General features: G+C 34.7%; 1 protein-coding gene across 1 annotated transcript in view; it reads left to right on the top strand.

The window, feature by feature from the left end:
* The first annotated feature begins 1,515 nt into the window (after positions 1-1,515).
* Positions 1,516-22,379, top strand: part of MEF2C (myocyte enhancer factor 2C) — a 110,382-nt gene continuing 89,518 nt past the window's right edge. The window contains exon 1 of the mRNA XM_053932443.1: positions 1,516-1,713. The gene's annotated coding sequence lies outside the window, so the exon portion shown is untranslated. The remainder of the gene's footprint in view (positions 1,714-22,379) is intronic.

The raw sequence follows: 22,379 nt of genomic DNA, 5'->3' as shown, positions 1-22,379 counted from the left end.
ATGTGCAAGATCCAGTTTTACTCAAATCACTGCATGTGTTTAATCTGGATTCAAACTCACAGTACAGCCCTTTCAGTCCAGTTTTAGAAGCGACGGAACCTATTAAACAATGTAAAGCCTTGTCCACACACAGTGTGCTCTCAATGCTGCATTTCTGCAGTTAAGTCTGACACTAGACCGCCTCCGGCAGCTTCTCGTGGCCGGGACCTGCTCGAGGAGGAGAGCGGGCCCGGATCTGGCCGGTTCTCACCGTGGGGAAAGCGCCGCTGAGCCGGCGCTGAGCCGTAGCCGTTCTCGATGTTGCGGGACGCGGAGCCAGATGAGTTGGGAAAGTTGGGCCGCTCGGCAGGCGCAGGTCTCGGAAGGGGGAGCTTAGCCAAGGGGGCTGGGCGGGAGGTCTCGGGGGCGGGGGCAAGTGCCAGAGGACCGCAGCCCTACTGCGCTCCGGAGGCGGCGCAGGGGTAGGCGCCCTTTGGGTTGCACCGGAGGCTGTGGGCCGGCTGCCCCCTCTCGGCGCCCGCCCCTCCCCGTGGAGGTAAAGACGCTTCGAAGGTGCCGCCTCGGGGGCTGCCGGGGACGCAACACGCAGGGACGTTGTGAGCCCTGGGTTCCGCAGGTCCCCGGGTGCGGCGAGCTCGGTTACTGCCCCACAGCCGGGCCCTGACCGGCCGCGCTGACCGGCCGCAGATGCGCTGCCGCAGATGCGCTGCCGCAGGCGGTGTGCGCCTCCCAGGTTCCCAGCCCTCCTGCCTTCCCTCCGCACGCTGTTGATACCTCATTAGGAAGGGGAAAACACGCACCGGCTAGCCGCCTTCTCTTCGCTTTGTATAATAAAGGATGTCATTAGGTTTGCGTGTGGCATGTGCCATTACCCCCACCGTAAAACTAAAATTAGCAAAATGTCAGGAATGGAAAGATTGATTCACCCAAGATGCAATTATCATTTAAAAACTGCTTGATTGAGGTGCTGATGCTCAGTGATTTATTCTGCATACCATATACATAATTAAAGTAGTGTAGTGGAGCAATTTATCAATCTAGTTTAGACTAGAGGGGCAAGGAGCTGCTGCCGCGGCTGCTGCTGCTCTATGTTTGTTTTATTAAAACGCTTTCGAGATCTGATCCCGCCCCCTTTTTTGCGAGACTGAAACTGATTATTTCTTTAGCTTGGGAGGAGAGAGTCATTCGTTTGGGATTGTGGGAGAGGTAGAGAAATAGAGACACAGAGAAAGAGAAGAAAAAAGAGGAAGAGAGAGAAGCAGAAAAGGACACCTCATCAGAGTGTAGTTTGAATCCCTTTCTCGCCTCCCCCTTTCCCTCCGCGATGTTACAAAGGCTGTGAGCTATTCGCCTTTTCCCATTCGCCTGCTGCCACTTCCTTCCTGGACGATCTCAGGACGAGTCCAGTTACTTTTGATCCGACCAGCAGCTCAGCCACTTCCTCCTCCTCCGCGCAGCACACACGCGCACACACGCGCACCACACACACATACACACACACACACACACACACACACGCAATACCCCAGGCATCTTCTGGCTGCTTATTGGATTGACTTTGAAGGTTGTGTGTGTGATTCAAGGCGGCTGCATGTTGAACCAGGTGGTGAATATTTAAGACTGGAAGAAGTAAAGGGATTTTTTTCTTTTTCCCATGAAAGGAAAATATCTGAAGGACTAATCTGATCAGCCAAACAGCTAACTGTTTACAATGTAAGTACATGTGAAATTCAGCGTCAGAATAAAATATAGTGGGCATGGTACAAAAACCCTAGGTACATTTCCTATCACGTTTAAAGAATGTATCAGTCATTGTATGTGAACTGGAATTGAGGTTGCTTGCAGACTTTTAGTGTGTGACTGTGCAGTTGCTTAAAAGTAGCTTGCTAACCAAATAAGAGTTAAATCTCTAGTAAATTATGGCAAATTTGTCTCTATTAGTGTCGTAAGTGTTTAAACTTTGATGAAGTTAGTTTACATAATTTATGTTCTTGATATTATGAAGTATTAGAAGTGTATTTGATTTAGATGGCTCTTAGTTGATTTAAAAGCTATGACCTTGTAGTCCTTGCACTCTGATTTATCAGGCTAGGGAAACAATCTAGTTTCAGTGAAATGCTCTTAAACTTCAGTGGCTCTTCAGTCTTGAGTTTCAGAAGTGCATGCTTGCAAGTGTTCAACTTTGTACATCTTTCATCTGAATTACTTACATTTGAGATGGAAAGACCCCTTGCATTTATATGGGAACTTAAGTAATGGTCTGCAAACTGATTTTGGAACAGTATGCTTTGGTCTTTACACAGTACTTTGAGTAATCTTTAAATTTTTTAACACAAAGGAGCTAATCAGAATTACAGAACTAGTTGACATAATTGCAGTACAATCACTTACAGGCTAAGATAAAGTTTAATGTAAATGAGAGACTTGTAAGATTATTGTTGCATTATGTAATTAGAATACTTATTATTTCCCATAAAACTTAGTGTGACTTTCTGTCATCCTGAAAAACAAAACAAAAGCTAATAATCCAATTTCCATACTACTACTACTACTACAAATAATAACAAAAAACAATGCAGCATGGTGCAAAACAAAACTTAATGAATCACTGTGAGTATCTAAGCATTGTCTTTTATAGAAAAGTTTTATTTTCTTTATTGTGTGTAATGATTATTATTATCAAATAACTACATACTTAAATAAATACTGTATTAGACATTTTAAGACTAAAGATTTAAGAGAATTAAACAGAGAAAGGCACTTTACCAGTACTTTGCTGATCATCAGAAAATAATAGATTTGATAAAAATTTTTCCTTGCACATATCTGATAATCATCTTAATGGCATATGTCCTAGTTTCATATCATTACTTTAAAATAACTTTAAGATGAATGATAAACAAACTATTTTAGAAGCAACTTCTCATTTAGAAGACTATATTTCTTTCATGGACACTTTCCTGGCTATTGTGTTTGAACAGTAAAGATGTTTATATGGAGTATAATAACTAATCCCTAGATGCTTGGCAGAGCATGGAAATAGTACCACCTGTGAACCACTACTCCAGCACCTCTGTATTGCACATATACTAATTTTCAGTTCAGATGATAAGTCATATGGTTTCTCTGGGGATTTGTTATTTTGTGAACTGTATTTATGACAGGATTTCAAGTACCTTACTTTAACTCCAACCCCACAAAACTTTCTTACTTTATTAGTTTTCTTAAAATATCCATTATATTATTCTTTCTGTATTAACGAGTACATAATTAATAATGAGCCTACGCTGAAATCTCTGCCCACACATCTGTCCTTTTGGAAGTAACAGAAAAAAATTCTTGAAGAACAATTTAAGACAATGGTCCTTTGTTCCAGGTGTCTATGTCCCTCGTTGTACATGTACTTTTATTTGAAAAACTTGCTGTTCATATATATTTATACTACATGCTCTACACAGTATGAGAAGGTAGCTGTGGGACCTGAACGTGGAAAGGCTCTTTCATGCAAGGAGTTCTTACACAACTATTCCCACTGGTAATGCTGAGACTACTTGTGAGAAAATGAGCAAGTCACAGGGATAACAATTTACAGAATCAGGACCCAAAGAGATTAAAGCTCTTGCCTGTCCTATAGCTTTCATAGGACAGAGATGTAAAGAATGTCACTTTCAATGTCCTATAAAAGAATGCAGGCGTCAGATCTTCTCTGCATCCTCTTAAGATTATTTGACTAAAAAAAAAGGAAATGTAAGTTTAGGAGCATTATTAAAATTGGTACTAAATGATAAATAGTGTGGGAGATTAAGTCTTTTGCAGTTATGCTCCTGAGTTTCTAGTTTTGGACCATAATAAGAAAACTAATTCAAATAACTTTTTACTGTGAATTTTCTTCCATTATGGGATCCAGATTTTTTTCCTTTTTTAAACATTTCATCTACCTGCAACACATATATTCAAAATCAGAGATACTTTCTTAAATTATTCTTTTTTTAAAAATGCCATAATGTTACAGACAAAGATAAATGAAGCCTCCTGAAGCACTTCACAAAAGTTTGCTTAAGAAATATTTTTGTAACTCATTATTCAGTACATAAAAGTTATTATATATATATAATATATTATATATATATATAATATATTATATATATATTATATATATATAATTTTATATATATATATTATATATAGTAACTTAGGAACTGATCAAGAGCTGTGAATAGAATATTTTGCCAACTTAATTTCTTTTAATTTTACTTTTCTCTATAACAAATTGATTTATTGTTCATCAGGATAGTTTAGTTCACTTTCAGAGACAGCTGAAGTTATTTCTACATTTCATTAAGGAAGAAGTCATTAATTGTTACTAGGTTCTTGAAAGAAAAAGTGCTTGGTATTTGATACATTAAAGTCCATTTTTATCTGTTTGATATAATTATTAAAATTTGTGCAATAATTTTTCCAAAAATCAAGTAAGGTGTATTGCTATTTTTTTGAAAACACTGATGATGGAGATGAATCTACATAAGCTGTTATGTAATTTCCAAGAATTCATAGTCCTTGCTTCAGCATCCTGAATAATAACCAAAACACTTATATTTTTTATGCATTTTAAGTTTTTTAGTTTTGCTATTTAATATCAGCAGAGAGATTTTGCTATATCGTCATTTAGGCTCTGTAATGACTTAGGTGCAAAATATTTTTAAAATTATATATTTAATTCTGAAAGCTAAAAAAATCAAGCTTAACAAACAGAGTTAGAATTCTGATATTTGAAAAAGATGAAAATACAATTTTGGGTCCTGCTTCAGAAGAACTTTGGTAAGCAAACACTGATGGTGCAAGAGAAAAATTGAAAAACTGAATTTTTAAACTAGTTTTAGAAGTAATTATTTGAGTCCTCTGAGCAGCTTTAATGTCATTTTCTTAGAACTGATGATCAGTGATACATGTGATTAACGATACAGGTGATTAAAAGCTAGTGTCTTCAGCCCTCCACTTTAATGCCACTGTCTCATTGACAGCAGTGCAGTAGACGTTGTCTATTCACTGAGATCTGTCATCTTTAGGAAATCAGACCAGCTTACAGGGGTGATTCACAAAGTGACAACAAAGTCTTATGTGCCTTACAAAAGAAGGATTAAGCAGTTCACATGTCATTTTGATTGGACAGCAATAAAAGCTGATTGCTGTGGCATAGCAAGACACACTTCAATTTTAAGTGATTATTGTATGAGACAACCAGAACTATGTTGCTTAGTCATTGTTAAATGCAATTCAAATCAAGGAAAGCTCAGTTTTGACATTACTGGATTAGTATGACTTCATAGTGAAACTACAGCTGCTTGTAGAAGTGTTACACAAATTTTATAAAAACTTCTTAATACACCACTTTATGGAAATGCAATTAAAATGTTGTAGATTATTGTTCTCAGATTTTTTTTAAAAAAAGATAGTTGTCTAGATATTTTCTTGTAATCACAATTTAAAGTTACTAAAAGTGCCTAGGCTCTAAAGAGTGTCTAGGAGCATACTAAATTCACTGCACTTAAACATATAAAGAGCTTATAAGCAGAAGAGAGTGCCTAAAATGTGCCAGGGCTTCACAGATTTATGAAAAATTATAATATTGAACAACAACTAAAGAATCTTATTTTATTCTGTTATTTTTTAAAATATAATGTGTTGTAAAGCTGTTATTTGTGTTGCATGTCTGTAGTCTGATTTGAAAATAGCCAAGAAATTAAGTGCTGTCCCTATATTATTAAATATGTCATTTATCAGTGAGAATATTTTTTCCTATCTGCATAATTTAGTTATAACATACAGCCTTAACATTTAGAACTATGAAAGTAGAAAGCTGGTAACTTCTGTGATAATTTCATACAATATTTCAAAAGAACTCCTTTTTTTACCCAACCGATGCCTCCTAGTGTTTCACATACTAAAACACTAATGAGTCAACCATAAATGTAAACATTGTTCTTTCATTTTCTTCATCTTACGTAGTACATAAAATTAATATTTATGCTTTTAATTTTGTATGTGTTATTTTAATCAGACAGGAAACTCACATAAATTCAGATGTTTCATTTTAATGGATACTGAAGTTGCATTTCTATTTTCTTTCACTATAGCTGTGTTTTGAAAAGTTTAAGTTATATAGAGTACATTTTCCTTTTCTCCTTTTGTTTCCTATGTGTATTAAATGAATTTCTCAACAATGTATTATTAGGCTCAAACGGGAATTTTAAACATTTGCTAGCATGATGCTTTGAAAAGCATGCCCTCAAAATAGGCAATAAATGCAGTTATAGAAATGTTTGAAATGTGCTAATGGACCTCACAGCTGAATAAAATTAAAAACACTGGTCTGCAACATGCTCGCTCACTACAGTCTGCAAAGAATAGTTATCATATTTTGTAGCCATTCCTTATTATTTTACTGTTATATGATCAAGTAAACTGTATGAAGATAGTTTTCAAATTCACAAAATGTGCACCTTACTCTTTTGGTTGTGTGTATGGATGATCAGTACTTCTGAAAAATAGTTCATTTGCATAAAATATTGAGATGGGGTTTGAAGTGGTAAAGACAGTGTCCTTTTCTTACAAGTGCAGTCTGGTTGTATAGCTCCTGAATGCCTCAAAAATCCATATTCAGCTCTATCATACAACGGTAGAAATTTTTACCTTTTATTTTATGGAAAAGTTTAATTTTCAAAAAGTTATCTAGCATCAATGTGACAAAACAAAACCTATGGGCCTCAGCTGTATATTGAATCTGTCATGCTCTTATAACAATAAAGAAGCAGACAAGAATAAGAATACTCTTACACAATTAATGCCACAGTTTTATGTAAAGTATGAGATCAATTTAGTGAAAACTGAATTGGAAATAAAGCCTGTTATTCTAAGACTTTCAAGAAAAGCAGTGAAATTCCTTGGCATTTATTCTGTTCAAGAAGTTTTAAAGTTATATAAAGTCAGTTTGCAATTAAAAATCAAAGTTTAGGAGTTAATATGAGCAACAAAAATTTGTGTCTTCTCAATACACTTACGATAAATTAAGGGGCCTACTTACAGAAATTCTGACTGAATGCAGAGAGTTAAATCTATATATGCAAATCTCGGTCATGTGAATTAGTATCTGATTTTAGAACATTTAAAAAGTGCATATTTTAGGATTGTGTTTTGTTGTCATCTCTGTTAACATAACATTTTTCTCCCAGTAGTTTTAAGGTGCAAAGAGATCTCTACAAGATCGGTCATTTAATTAGCCCAAGAAATATCACATAGAAGCCTATCCTTTAAACTTCTTGCATTTGAAAGTGTTTCAAAGTATGCAAATGACACCTGTTATTCTGTGAGGAAAGCTAACATGCTATTGATAGAATTTTCTGATATATGACATTGCAAATTGCATTGTGAAGAGAAAGAAAATGTGGAAGAAAAATGGAGGGAAGTGTAGCAAAAAAGAATCTTTGTGCCATTTCCAGTTTAGGACTGATACTCTGAAATACTGCCAAACAGAATCTCACCCAGATTTTTTTTTTTTTTTTTTAAACAACTAAATACATTTAGATTGCAGAGATCTAAATTACAGCCTACACTTGTGTAATCTGATTTAGAGATTTCTGGACAAGTTGTCTGAGAATTATTTTAGTCCTATATGGAATACACTGGCACAATATGGATTCAGTAATCCCACCAGTGAGGTCTGATATACTATGCCCCATTTGTAATCACCTGAACAGGTGTTTCAGCAGTCACTTTCTCCAGCAGGGTAGATGTACTTATTTCTGCCTTCTGGCACCTTCCCCCATATTGGAAACCTGCAAGAGCTCGAGTGAAGAGAGCTCCAGAGATCTTGGCCAGTACAGCTGGTCCTGGAAGTCAGTTAGTATCTGCTTCCTTCATTTAAGCTAACCATAAGGCAGCCCACAGATTAAGGACAGAATTGAACAGATGGCATACAGCTCCTCTGCCTTCTTTTCCCAGGTTATAAAGCTGATATGAAACTTAGATTCAAATTTAACAAGTCTTATTTTACTCTTATTTCTTCAACTGTATAACTGATTAAATTAAGTTTATCATAAAAATTATTAACCAAATACCAGTGCAGGAATTCACCTTAAATATTACCATCTCTTATTTTTCATGCTGTAATCTCAAAGTGTAAGTGAACTGAATTAGAAACAATATTATTTATGTTTGCTTTTATAGATATAGGATGCATGCCACCTGTGGAAACCATGCTCAGCTAAATTTCACTATTTACTTTTAAGTAGTCAATCAATAGCTGTTAGCAAAGTATGTACAAAGGGCAAGGAGGGAGACTTGTGAAATTGTTTATAAACCACATTAGAACAAGTCCACAAATTGTAGAACACTATCCACATGGAACATTAATTTTACTAATATAAAAAAACAAGTAACAGAGTAGCATATGCCAGTTGTGTGATTTTGAATAAAATTCTTCGCCCTAGTGAAAAAAAATTCAATATGACATTATATTTGAAATAAAAGTGCATTTCTTGTTTAGATATTGTTGGATTATCAGAGAAATTATAATGTTTCAGATCATATTCACTCTGTAAGAAGTTTGATGCAGCACTTTTCATTTAAAAATTCAATACGGACTTCTCAACGAACACTGTTTCAAATAATTTCATTGGAGTTGGGTGGAAAAGCTGTCCCTAAAATAGAGGCTAGGAGGGGAGGGCATTGTAGGCAAACAACAGGACACTGACGTTCTCTGACCATGCTATAATGCTGGCCCATGTCCCCTTCAGCATGGCATTTTAGCCTCAGAATTTTACTGCCAAGAACTCCCTTTGATGGCTATATCCCATGGGAATGCCTAGACAACTACTATAAAAATGTTAATAGTCTGGGGATATTCTGTGAAACCAGCAGGAGACAGTATGTTCTCTAGACTTAGCCTCAGGACTGCTTTATGTCTGTCCATCTGTGTCCTGAATGTGTTTCTACTTATACTGAGTATGATAAGTGGGAGAACAGCAATAGAGGAGGAGGGCTTTTAGGGAGGTTAGAAGAATGTGGATATGGTCTATTTGGTAAAAGGAGAGTGGACAATACATGTTAGTCAAACTTAAAACCTTTAGCTTGCAGAATATTTTCCTTTAAAATACCTGTTGCAGTGTATATAATTAATCTTGCTGTGAATAATCTTTAATTGTTGCAGACATGGGGCAGTAGTCTTACTGATTCTTGATTGAAATATGTTGTATAACTGTAAGGAAAGATCTTTGGAACAGTATTTGATGAGACAAATTTGATTTGATTTTGCTGACAGCATCTTGGAGAAATCATCAGTTTTCCCTTCATCTTGTTTATGTGTACAAGATGGACATATAGCAGAAGAATGAGAAAAGAATCCATGTTATGACCCCAGTGCAATCTATGAAATGTGTGAATTTGCATACTTACTAATTTTCTTTGTGACACTTTTTTTTTCAGAATACTGAACCAGAAAATGCATTCATGCAGTAGCGTACAAAATTTATAACTTTATCTGAAACACACATAGTCAAATTTTAGAAATTATAAATCCTTGGTAGGTAGAAATCTGTGTATCTTCACAGAGAAAATAACAGAATCCTGTGTTTCCATTTTATTGTGGATGCTGCCATAAAAAAGAATGTGCATCAGATAGAAAGAGAAGAATGATCTTCTACATTTCCTGTAATATTGGCATACAAGTTGGACTAATATTTTTGTGGGTTTTCCAAAAGTTGTTATTGACAAAGCAAAATGAAAACCTATTTTCAACACATGTTCCAGTTGTATTCCAGTTGTGTTCCAGTTCCTCATTGAGAACCTTGCATTTAGTTCAGTTATGCTTCCAGTAGATAGTGTCACAGGCTTAGTATTACACTGAGTGGTGACATGCAAAACAGTAATCTAGAAAGCATACTTACTAGCTGCTATATTTTCTGAAATTTCTTATTCTTAAAAATTGCATGACAGGTGATGCAGTGATAGGCATAATGCAAATCATTATGACAGATAAAAAACAAGCAATAGAAAAATTACTATTTTTGCATCATATTTTTTATGCTATTAGGATTATTTCCCTGTGTTTCTAATCATGTAGTAGTACACATATCTGAGAGTGCAAGGATTTCTCAATGGAGGCAGGGTGTGGTTTTTATTTAACTTTTTTTAAATCAATATAGAACAGTAAGAAGCAATATGCCATGCAACAAAGAGGCATAACAAAAAAGAAAGACATTCTGCTCTGTTTTTAGGAGCAGTACTTGTCACGTATCTGGACAAATGATGATTTTCTTGAGCTGCTTTCCATTACAAGTCTCTAAAAATCGCCACTGTAAAACAGTAGCACTCTGTTCTACCACATTTTTATGTATATGATTACAAGCAAACTTTGTAATCCATCACTTGTAACCTTTAACCACCACTTTAACCTTGTAAACCATCACTTCTTTGACTACTCCAACAGGACGCTTCTACAGATTTCTGATAAAAAGTAATTCTGAGACTAGTCAGGAAAAAAGTATTTATTCGCCCCTTTTGCTTTACGGTTTTTCAGATAAGATCAGAAAGAGGAAGTTATTCCACTAATGGATCAGAAGATTGCTCTATGAATTAAATAGTGTTTTAAAAATAGAACTCCTATGTTTGATAGATATAAATTCAAAATATAATGTGGATGTATCAAAAAGGCCTCTTTAAAATCACAAGGATTTTCCTTACCTATTGAGTAAGGAAAGTAGTTCCTTACCTCTTGATCTCTTTTTTCTTTTCTACCAAAAAATGCAAGCCTTTGTTTCCAGTCTGTAATATAGCTTTCTGTTTTAACTTAAGCTAGTTTAAACACCCAATTCCATGTGATCTTTGCTATTGCATTGTCTGAAAAGTTTGATTTTAGTTTATAAAACGTAATATATAAGAAAATAGTTCTTAGATAGAAGATAGATAATACGTTACCTTTATAATTGCAAGTCCATTCATCTAAATACATAAAACTAGATAATAAATACCTCTTTGACAGTCTTTCATAATTTTTAGTGACCTCATTCATTCATTTGAATTTGCTTTTGAAGAGATACATACCATGCCTAATGAAGCTCTGAAATCTAGGATAGGAGTTAGAAACATGAAGAGATGTTTGAATATGAGGACAGTGAGCATGCTGTTAAGTGAGTAACGAATTGATTATGGGGTTGGCTGAGACAGGAATTACAGCTCCATGGTGTGATAAATCTCTCAGTCTACCTAAGAGAGTTTCCTAAACCTATAAGAGAAAAAATAGTTCCAAGAAAACCTTTTTTTGCATGTTCTCTCTCATCTTCACACCCAGAGCTTGGGTGGTCTTTTAGGAAACACCTTGTGGCCTAGCATGCATGACTCTTCAGCCAGTTTCTTATATATTTAATGTGCCTGTTGAATATGTGGGTGTGAGTTGAAAGATGATTTCGTGACCACTTTATTATGCTTGAATTAATGAAACAAAGTTAACTCCAGTTAAAAAGTTGTGCTGATATTCTGTCTTGACTAGTATTTATCCAAGAGCTTGAAGTTACTCATAAAAACATGCTGCTTTTGCCTTTTCTTTTATTATAATTTGGAAGTTCTGATCTCTTCTCATGAAGAGAACTTACATCAAAATATAATAATGTATTTATTTAAGAATATTTAAGATGTAAGTAGATATATGACACTATGTCCTTTGCTCATGTATTCTAGCATAACTTCACAGACTTGATGACCTGCTAAAAACTGCTTTATATACAGGATTCATGCTGTTAGTTAATATCCACCTCTTTTTCTCAGTTCCCTCTGACTCTTTTTCTAGACTCATTAGAAACAAAGGTATCATTTGAATAGAGCACTTCAAAAAAAGATCTTATCTTCTCTTCTGGACCATCCTGGGAAGAATGTATAAAGATGTACTACTTCTTTGATCGAGAGCATTAAGCAGACTTAAGCATTTTTCTAAGTCCCTCTTGAGTGTACGTGTGCGCTTGCCATTCACACATCCTGAAATGAGATGGAATGTGAAGGTACACTTTGTGTTTTTCTAGAGCTGTTTTTGGATTAGGAGAGTATACCTCAGCTTCTGTTGGCTAGATGTTAATTGTATTATGCAATGATGTGTATGGGTTTCACAAAGTCCAAATAATTCCATTTTTCTAATGTGATTCTGATGCACTTTCAGAGTACCAAATAATCACTGTAGATGGAATATATACAGGCTGAGACTACTGGCCTCATGAGACTTCCAGGTACTCCAGATTACTTAAACTGCTCAGACCATTATATGGTGTATGAATCTTTACTCAGCTGGCAGTCCAACTTTATTCCTGATGTATAGGACAAAAGTGTATAAAACATCATGACAAAATTCAGCAAGGTTGTATGTCCTTGTTACTGGAACAATATTTTCTTAAAAAATAGAGGAAGGGAGGGAGAGGGAGAGGGAGAGGGAGAGGGAGAGGGAGGAAGTTGCAGAAGTTGTGGAAGGAAGGAAGTTTGGAAGGAAGTTTGGAAGGAAGTTTGGAAGGAAGGAGGGAAGTTTGGAAGGAAGGAGGGAAGTTTGGAAGGAAGTTTGGAAGGAAGGAAGTTGGAAGGAAGGAAGTTTGGAAGGAAGTTTGGAAGGAAGTTTGGAAGGAAGTTTGGAAGTTTGGAAGTTTGGAAGTTTGGAAGGAAGTTTGGAAGTTTGGAAGTTTGGAAGTTTGGAAGTTTGGAAGTTTGGAAGTTTGGAAGTTTGGAAGTTTGGAAGTTTGGAAGGAAGGAAGGAAGGAAGGAAGGAAGGAAGGAAGGAAGGAAGGAAGGAAGGAAGGAAGGAAGGAAGGAAGGAAGGAAGGAAGGAAGGAGCGAGCTTATTTGGTCTGCCCTCAAGTATTTAATTTATCTTCAATTAACCAAAAGGGAAACAATGTAAATTACTTTACAGATTAAAAAAGATTTTACAGACATATCAGAATTTCTGAATTCTTTCCTGAGATTAAGCATGCAGTTCTGGTGCCATGATGAGTTAATAGATGGAGAGTGCTTTTTACTATTACTGATGATTGGGTTCTCCTTTTATGTGAGAATAGATAGTTACCACTATTTGTCGTGGCAGTTCTGTACTGACAACTGTAACTCACTTCCTTCTTTTTAGAGCCATCTCGGATTCTCAATCCATATATTCAATATCTTCCATATACTCAAGTGAAATTTGAGAAGATGCAAGCAGCAATAGCAAAGCTGACTCAATCACCATTTATGCTAATTCAACTTGTGAGATGCCCATGTCCTGTAATGCTAGAGTACTAGCAGATTATTTGGTTAGTATTGATTTTAGGTATAATGCTACTTTTGTCTGAGAGCATAGCTAAGCAGAGGAAGGATATTCTAGTGTCTGTGATGGCAGCTTGGACTTGGGCAGTGTCAATCAACTCTTCCAGAACCTCTTTTAGATGACTGTGAGGATTTCACTTTGCTCATGCATCAATTCCTTGTCTGTACAATGAGATGGTATTTCCCTGAGGCAAATTCTGTGTGACCTAGGCACTGTGGTAACAGTGTCCATATGAGTACCATGGGGAGTAAACAAGGCAATGTAGACTATAAATATGTAGTGGCTTTTAGAGAGTTACAGTCTAAAGCAAAGGAACAGACTCTTAGATAACTTCACTTTTGCTAGAAATCCATTTTAATTAAAGTTTATAACTTTCTGCTTCTTTCTGTCCATTTTTCTTCTTTAGTAGTTGTGCCAAGGTATCCATGTGTGTTTCTTCCACTGTCATCTGGCTCATTCCCAGCAGATGCACACAATCTGTTTTGCTGTCATTGACAGGGCTCAGTTTATGAAAAAAGTGTGGCAGAACATGCTGCTGTAGTCACTTATACAGGATTCTCTTTTCTAAGTAACTGAGGAGAAATTAATTCTTTTTGGGTTTTTTACATATTATTTAGTCTTAGAATTTTATCCAGGCTACTTTGCATTGCGTTAAACAGGGTGTTTATTTAACATCTTAGCTTTCTTTTTTAATTCCTACTTTGTAAAGTTAAAATTTGCCAATTATATGTATACCACAGAATGTTGACAGACCTCAGTTTCAAGTGGTGGCAGTAATTCTGAACATTCAGGAATAAATGTAGTATTCCCAACTATTTTAGACAATATTATAATGTTTCTTTCAAATTTTATAATATAAATACAAATTTTCCAATTTATAAATAATCTGCGTCATCCAAAGACGTGCATTCTTAAATATCCTGAATATATATGAATTATACAAAAGGATTTTGTATACGGGAATAACATGTTCCTTCTCATGCAAAGTTATAGTCAGTAAGAGGCTGAATAGAAACAAATCAAAAATTGAAATTTTTGACTTTATTGCCTACAGAATAAAAACTCTAAGCCTTAATCACAATAAGCCTCACTTATTGTGATATTGTGGTAACAGGTCCTAACATAGCTTAGGGCTTGTGCATGATGCTGTTCAAACATGCATTAATGAACGGCTCTACCTTTAGCCTTAACAGCTTGAACAAACAGGATAATAAAAAAGAAAGTAGATGGAAAGAAATGAAGATTTTTTTGCTATTATGGATATCTTGCCTTTCTTCCCAGTGTTCAAAAGGAAGACTTGGCTTAAGTAATTAAACTTTATGGAAGGTATCTAACCAGAAAAACACTGTTTATTAGGTGATGGGGTGTTTTCACTGTCTTCGCCAAAGAAAAAATTAATCAATAGCTCAAATTTTGTTTTCTTTTTTTGCTGCTTTCTACCTCCATCCCAGTGAAGGCAGGGGTGACAACAGCAGTTTCCACACTGGGCTACAAAGATTACAGCATAAGCCATGAAAAAAAAATGCTAATATTAAATATGTATAGGTATTCTACATGTTTATTAAAAAACAGAATTTGTTTTACAAGCTGATATTTCCTAAATTTTCCCTTTGAACTGTACTTTGTTCGGATGGGTTGATGGCTCTGGCTTTCTTTTTTTTTTTTTTTTTTTTTTCTTTTTTATTCTACAGTTAAAAGGAAAAAAATCTTCAACAGCTAGAATCTCTGTTAATTCCCCAAACTGAAAATTAATTTAGTGAGCCTAGTGTCTTGGCTGGCTTTGAAATATCTGCATACACACATTAACATAAATTAAAGATATTTAAATAAATTTTATCTATATTTTTAGGATTTATTTTTAAACACTATTTTATTTTGGGAAATGCCTTTATAGACTTACAACTCTGAATTCACATTGTTGTCCCTCAACTAGTTGCAGATTTTGTATCATTGATAGATTATTATGTTTAAAAAGCTATCTGGAAATATGCAACAGTGGTAGACTGACATTAACTAGGCTTGTGGTTTTTATGTAAAATTGTTTATTTTGGTTATGTGCATATATTTATACCAATGTTCATGTATATATATATATATATATATATATATAAAAATATATATATATAAATATATATGCACGTGTGTGTGTGTGTGTGTGTGTGTGTGTGTGTATGCTTTTTATACAGATATGTATGGTTTTCAAACTATGATTGCATGCTGCTGGGTATGCCTTAAATTGTAAATAAAACTGTCAAAATGTCTTTTCAATTAGACCTCAAAGAAATAATCAGTCCATAAACATGTGGTGCTCTTTCTCTATATATATACAGTTACTATATAAAATGAAAATGTTTCTTCCATTGATCTAGACTTAAAATCCTCTGTAGTATGGGTTAAAAATATAGTATTTTTTAGTGTGTTCATTATATGTCCTTTTATATCTGTTGGCATATTTTGGTATCAAAAAAATAAATGTAAGAATACTAAACATATTTTTCCTAGATTTTATTGACAGATTGAATTAAAAGATGACTGTAACCCCTGATTTTCATTATAATGTTTTTAATTTGTATGTTTTTTGGGGAGAGTGTTCTTGGAGAGGTCTATTACAAGCTAGACCTTCAAGGTTTCTGGAAATAATTTCAACTTTTTAATTAATCCTAAAATTACTTTAGGATGGGATTTGTTAATGTGGGTATTTCTAGGAGACAAATAGCATCAGTGTATCAGTTATCACATATAATGTAAAAAGCAGACAGAGAAAATAGGATCCTCAGATGATTTCTTTTACTACCTCTATGTCTTGATTTCTAGTCTCAGTTTAACTCCAGAAATATTGCTACCACTTAGCTATTACCGTTTTAAGACTAAGATTGCAACACACCTCTTAGTTGTTTGGGCAGTGAGAAGTGAAAGGGATAATTTAATACATTTCTAAAAGAGTAAAATTTATATCCCAATATTGAGAATTGATACTTCTCCAAAGTGTCAGGAAAGATGGTAAAGACCAAATGAAAGACTTTAGAATGTAACATTTTCTCATTATATCACCTGTCAACCTTGATGTTTTTAAAATTTAAGCATATTGATTATGGTTCCTTTATTTAAAACAAAAAAATTATAATTTAGAAAGCCTATAAAATTAATTGCAGCTTAGTACAACAATACATTGCTTTTAGATCTGAATGCTAAACAACAGAATCTCAACGCCATTTGCCTGGTATTTTATGATCCTATATGGAATCTGATATGGTAAAAAAGATGAAATTTATACACATCCAAAGTGGACAAATTAGATTATAAATTCCAAAGCTGAAGACTTTCTATACAGAAATTTATTCTGAATGTTAAGCAGTTTCAGATTCAGTTTCAAACATCGGTGCATATCTCAGATGTAGATATCTAACAAGTAAGAAGATATGAAATAAAGAGGGTGTTTCAGGTTTTTTTTTTTTTTTTTCATTTTACATAGCTGATAACTTTCCACAAAAAAACAAAGAAAGAAATGAAATCATAAGATAACTGGTCAAATGATTAGCAGAAATGCAATAGGCTGAGAGCTGCTTTTTCACAGGTGCTGCAGCTTTTAATTTACACGAAGTTTTGTATTTAATTTATTTTCATCACTACTGAATAGGGACTAGTATTTTCAGTCTCCCAGTAATGTTTCAGGAATAAACATTGATACTTAAGTGATAGTATGCAGATATCTGTGTATCTTCAGATAACCCAATATATAGAACAGGTTCGTAAATCCTGTATATATTTCCATCTTACACTTCAACAGTAACATAAATAATTTGAAGATATCATTAAAGGTATCAGTTGTATGTATGATTATACACAGGAAAATTAAGATATAATTAATATTATACAACTACATTTTCTTACTGTTAAGGAAGTAGAACAGTTGGGGCATTTTCCCATGAAAATACTTTCCAGTACCTTGCCAGTAGCATGCTTCCAATGGGAGAATCACCCTCTCTAGTTGGCTGAAGCAGATTTTTTCCCTGTATAATGCTAGATGTGGACTTTTCATGAGCAGAAACAACCTATTTTTGTGATGTGAGCTGGCCTCAAAAATGTATTATTCATAGAGCGTGGTTCTTCACCAGTAATGATAGCTTGAGCTAGTACTGCCCCTGGTGAAAGCACTGTTTGTATGGGGATTTTTTTCTTTATAAAAATACACATATCCTTTTTAAATCTGTTTGCCTGTGAATGCAGGACAAACACATTACTCAAGAAAAAATTATATTTATATACAGTTTAAGAGAGAAGGGGACTGTCTGGATGGAGACACAGCTGACCACTGACTCTTACACAGTGCACAGAATTCCTGTGGTGTACAGTCATGCTACACCTGCTTAAATCTCAGAAGTTGTGTCATTGGCAAAAATATAGACAGTGCTTTAATTTTAAACGTATTATTTTGAAGAAAAATACTGTAATTTTGAGTGTCCTTTTCTGCATTATTCAGAAAATTTAAGCATGTTAAGCAGTGTTAATACTACTGACGACAAAGCAGATCTTTCATGGTAACACTTCTAAATGATCTTATATTGAGCTTAATTGACAAAGCTATTAATACCATTTTATTTTTTTTTAACTGGCAGTGTCATTCAGCTTGCAAATACACTGTCTCCATCACTGTTCCAGTTTTTTATTTCTGTTATCAAAAAAATGTAAAAATGGACAGATGGCTTTGTTGTTTTGAACATCTTATAATTCCACTTTAGTTTGTTTGAAAACTTAAGTGCAAAAATATCAAATGTAAGTAGGTGAAAACATAACATATATCTTTCTGATTGTGTAGATTCTATTGTGTAGAAAATATACATTTGATGTTATAAAATGAAACCTCTTTCTTCAGTATGTTGTTAGAAAAATTCCAGGCAAGAAAGCTCTTATTCAAACACTCAATGTGCATCCCAGTTAAAGTCAGGCCTATATCAGACCCACTGGGCAATTGAAGCACTGAAAGATCCTGACATTTTGTTGAATGAGAAGAGCCAGGGCATTTCTGGAGCTGACAAAAGAAACAGTTCATTACAAGAAGGTAAAGCAGATGTTTAAGGAACATGTAATCTCTGGTCAACAGGATCACTTTCAAATCTTCAATACTTCCTTAATTTTTATCATTGTTATCTATATAGGGCATGCATAGAAGAGTTTTTCTTCTCTTGTGCATAGCACACACTTCCTATAAGCAGAAGCTGTGTTATGGACAGAAATATTCTATATTTTAAAATAATAAGAAAAATAAAAGGCAAAACAGCAAGTTTGTATCATCAAAAATATTTTGTCCACTACAGGTTTCAGTCAGAACTTCTGCACATAGTAGCTTCTCAGAAAACCAGGCAACTGTAGCTATTTCAGCATTATATTAAGCTATTATTTTCCTTCCTTAAATACCACTATTACATAATAACACTGAAAAATAGTCAACTTGTTTATACAAACTTTTCTGAGAGATCTCTTCCTTTAAGCAACAAGGCCTTGGTGACTGTGGAAGGTCTTTTTCTGAATGAGTAAAATTTGTCTTGTTTCGGTTTCATTACCAAATATATAAGCAGATTTGTACTGTTTCTATTCTGAATTGAAGTGTGAGAAGATATTCTGTGAAAGCAATTTCTCTTCTTAAAGCTGGACTAGTGGTACAGGCTTCGTTGTACAAGGAAACTTGCGTTACTATCTCCTTAAGCCTCTTCCATTTACTGAAGTCTTGCTAGCACAAGAGAAACCCTTTTCCATATCAGAATATTCACCAAACATGTTCTATTTTGTGGCATCTTTAAGTGTGAAGTTTTCACACAACACATTACAGAAAACTTTAGATTCTCAAACCCCAGACCAGAAAGTTTCGTCCAGTCTGCATGAAGCCATAGGTGTTATGAAAGTGCAATTTCATAGCTTGCACAGGCACTAAGCTGATCTAAATGAGGTTTCAGGGACACAGTAATATGAATATATTGTGTGGCTGTGTTAAGATAAAGGACCAAACTTTTAGTAGAAGACTTGAATTCTTTTCCCATCTGGTTCTGTAGACCTGCTGCATAACTGCAAAAATTCCATTTGAAAATTTCTACTTTTGCTGTAAAATGTCACCAGTGTCTGTAAGTGAAAAGGAGAGAAAGAAAATTTTATTATATACATTATTTTATAATCAGTGTATTCTTTTCAGAAGCTTCAAAAAAATAACACTTGTCATTTGAGAGCTGCAGCTGTTAGTCTGTTGAGACATAAGAGGGGATGGGGCAGATATTGAATTATTCATGAAGGCTATTGCTATAGTTGACAGAAGTTCATCAGCTAATTCCCCCACTCCATTATGAACTTTCTTTCAAATTCAGTCAGGCTACAAGAGTACAAGCTGTTACTTTTGATAATCATGCTACCAGAGGTTTCATAAACTATATACATAAGCTTTCTCTTTTAAGAAAGCTAGTTAATGTTCATAGGGTGCTGATAGGTGCTTAAATTTTAATACTTTTAATACTAATAATTCATGGATAATGTGAACAATCTGATATTCTTTCAAAATGTAACATTTACAAAAAAATGTTTTAAAGATGCATGTAATATTTTTTTACCTTAATTCACTTTGATGAACCAAACTCCCTGACATTTTAATTTATATGCATATTTAAGTTTTTCATGATTTATGAACACAAGCAGGTTTTGTGTGCTGTAACTTACAAGATATTTTTCAGTTTATAGGCCAATTCAACATGTGTAAATCCAAGAAAATCTTAGTTTGCCCAAGCATGAAAAAATCAAATGCTAATTCTCCTGCTTACATGAGGGAGTTGAAGTAGATGATCTCCAGAGGCCCTTTCCAACCTTAAGTATTCTGGGATTCTGAAAGAATCAACAATTTTGTGGTGCAGACTGTCAGAGTAATGATAAAATGCTGACATTCAAGGTTAGTTTAGCAGACACCAAAATCATGTCATGAAGTGAGCGCTCATGGATATTGCAGGAATGTTAAATATCAAAGATTTTGTCCCGGTTTGAGTGATACGGAGCTGGGTGACTCTCGCCCAAAAGGATTCCACAAATGTAGCTCTTCTTTTCACATAGGCCAGGTGAAAGGGGGCATATTGTCAGCTATCTCTGCTTTGGCCACAGCAAAAGCACAAATCTTACCAGCATGTATTTGTTTTCTTTAGGAGATTTCTCTCTCTTTTTACACATCACTACAATCTGATTTGGGGATTTGAAAGCAGTAAGAAATTGTAGTAAAAATTTCTTACCCAGTTCATCCCCCTTTCCTTTGTGGATATTTCTGCAGTGAATGAGATTGAAAAATGTCTGTCCAGTGGTGTGCTTGATGCAGACAGTGCCCTTATTTATCCTGTGATGACCTAATAGCAGCAGCAGCATATGCCCTTTTGATGGAGAGGATTATTGTAATTCCCTCTTAGAAAGGCTTCCAGCAGCTCAGCTCTGTCACTCTCAGCCAGTTTAGAATGCAGTGACACACTCCCATCCTGTCTTGAGCAAGTACAATCCTCTGCCCTGTACGTTCAGTCATTTACTTTTCTGCTGTGAAGTAGCTGTTTGATTTTAAAGTTTGCTGCCTTAGTTTTGAAATCCTTAATGGTTAAGATCATGGCTATTTTCAAAAAGTGCTCCACAAATATCATATTGATAGATATAACCACCTCCACAGCACATTTTAGGAATCTCAGCATCACATCTTAGGTTGGCAAATTATGTCCTTTGCCAAGATAGGCCTTCAGGTGAGGAACTTCCCCAGGAAATCTATCTTGAATCATATATACTTATCAGAAAACATTAAAATTAAATATACATTCTTGTCTATTTTTTAAAATCTCTTTCTTATTGTTCAGTGTAATTTCTATTCGGACTGTATTTATTCCAGTCCCTCTCAGTAGTACTTGGAGTTGTTCTGTCAAGTTTTCTTTTCCCCTTATTTCCCTTCAAATTTTATTTTTCCCTAAGCATACTACTGATATAGTTATGGATAGTGACTTCTTAATGGTGTTTCATGTTTCATGTCAAGAGCATGAACATTTTTGCGTTAACATAAACATTATGTCAACATGATTGCTTACTAAATAATACATAGGCTGTTTTTACATTTAATGTAATTCTAAAACTTGTACTTGAATATTTATTCCTCTTCTTTACAGGGAATTATCCCTTCTTCCTATTGTGCATTGTAAGTCACTAGACTTCAGCTGTACAATGCTGTAGATGGAAAGGAATCCTCTTGTCTCCTTGTCTTGCTGTGCATCTTGTTATTTCTGTTATTGGTCTTGTAATTATGGTGAGATGTTAACAGCTATGTTAGTATGTTTCTTAATTTTCCTCATTGATGATAAATTAATAAGGTTATGTTTGAAGAAGCTTAGACTAGATGCCAAATGTTAATGGCTTCAGTGAGGTCAAATGGATTCTGTACTTTTGGGCATCCATGAAGTACTTTGTACAAGACATAATCTATTTTCTTCTGGTTCATGTCTGAAATTTCAGTCTAATAATTTATAATCTGAAATGAGTTATGGAAGTTGTTTGGACACTTTTTACTAAGTTGCCCTAAATACTGTTCCATGCACTGATACTACCCCCTTTCACCTAAATATAGAACTGTATTTAGATGCACAAAACTTGAATCCATGTTAACTGCATGAAGGATTTGTTTTTTCATCTCTCACATACTCATTAATTTCAGATTCTTATTGGCTTGCTTGACTTATAGGGGTACAGTAACAACATCTGTGATTTGATTCATATTAATCATTACATATGTAATTAATCTTAGGTACAAAAAGAGTTCTGCAGCCCTCAGCAAACTATTCAATTGCTTCAAATTAGGCAAACACATTCATGCTTGTAGGTTTGGGGCTACAAGTCATAGTACTACAAAGACTTAAGCATTTGTTCAAGTTTACTATTTCTGGATGTTGTACCAATGCCACAGTTAATTTCATCAAGTAAAAATGCTGCCCCATTAAGACTTTGCTTAATGGTTTGGTGTGATGGTATCTTCTTAAATTATTTTAAATCCTTTGAATTTTAC

Source organism: Vidua chalybeata, chromosome Z (assembly GCF_026979565.1).
Source record: "Vidua chalybeata isolate OUT-0048 chromosome Z, bVidCha1 merged haplotype, whole genome shotgun sequence".
In the NCBI taxonomy this organism is placed as follows: domain Eukaryota; kingdom Metazoa; phylum Chordata; class Aves; order Passeriformes; family Viduidae; genus Vidua; species Vidua chalybeata.
The sequence above is the reverse complement of the archived record's forward strand: the minus strand, read 5'-3'. Positions and strand labels throughout refer to the sequence as shown.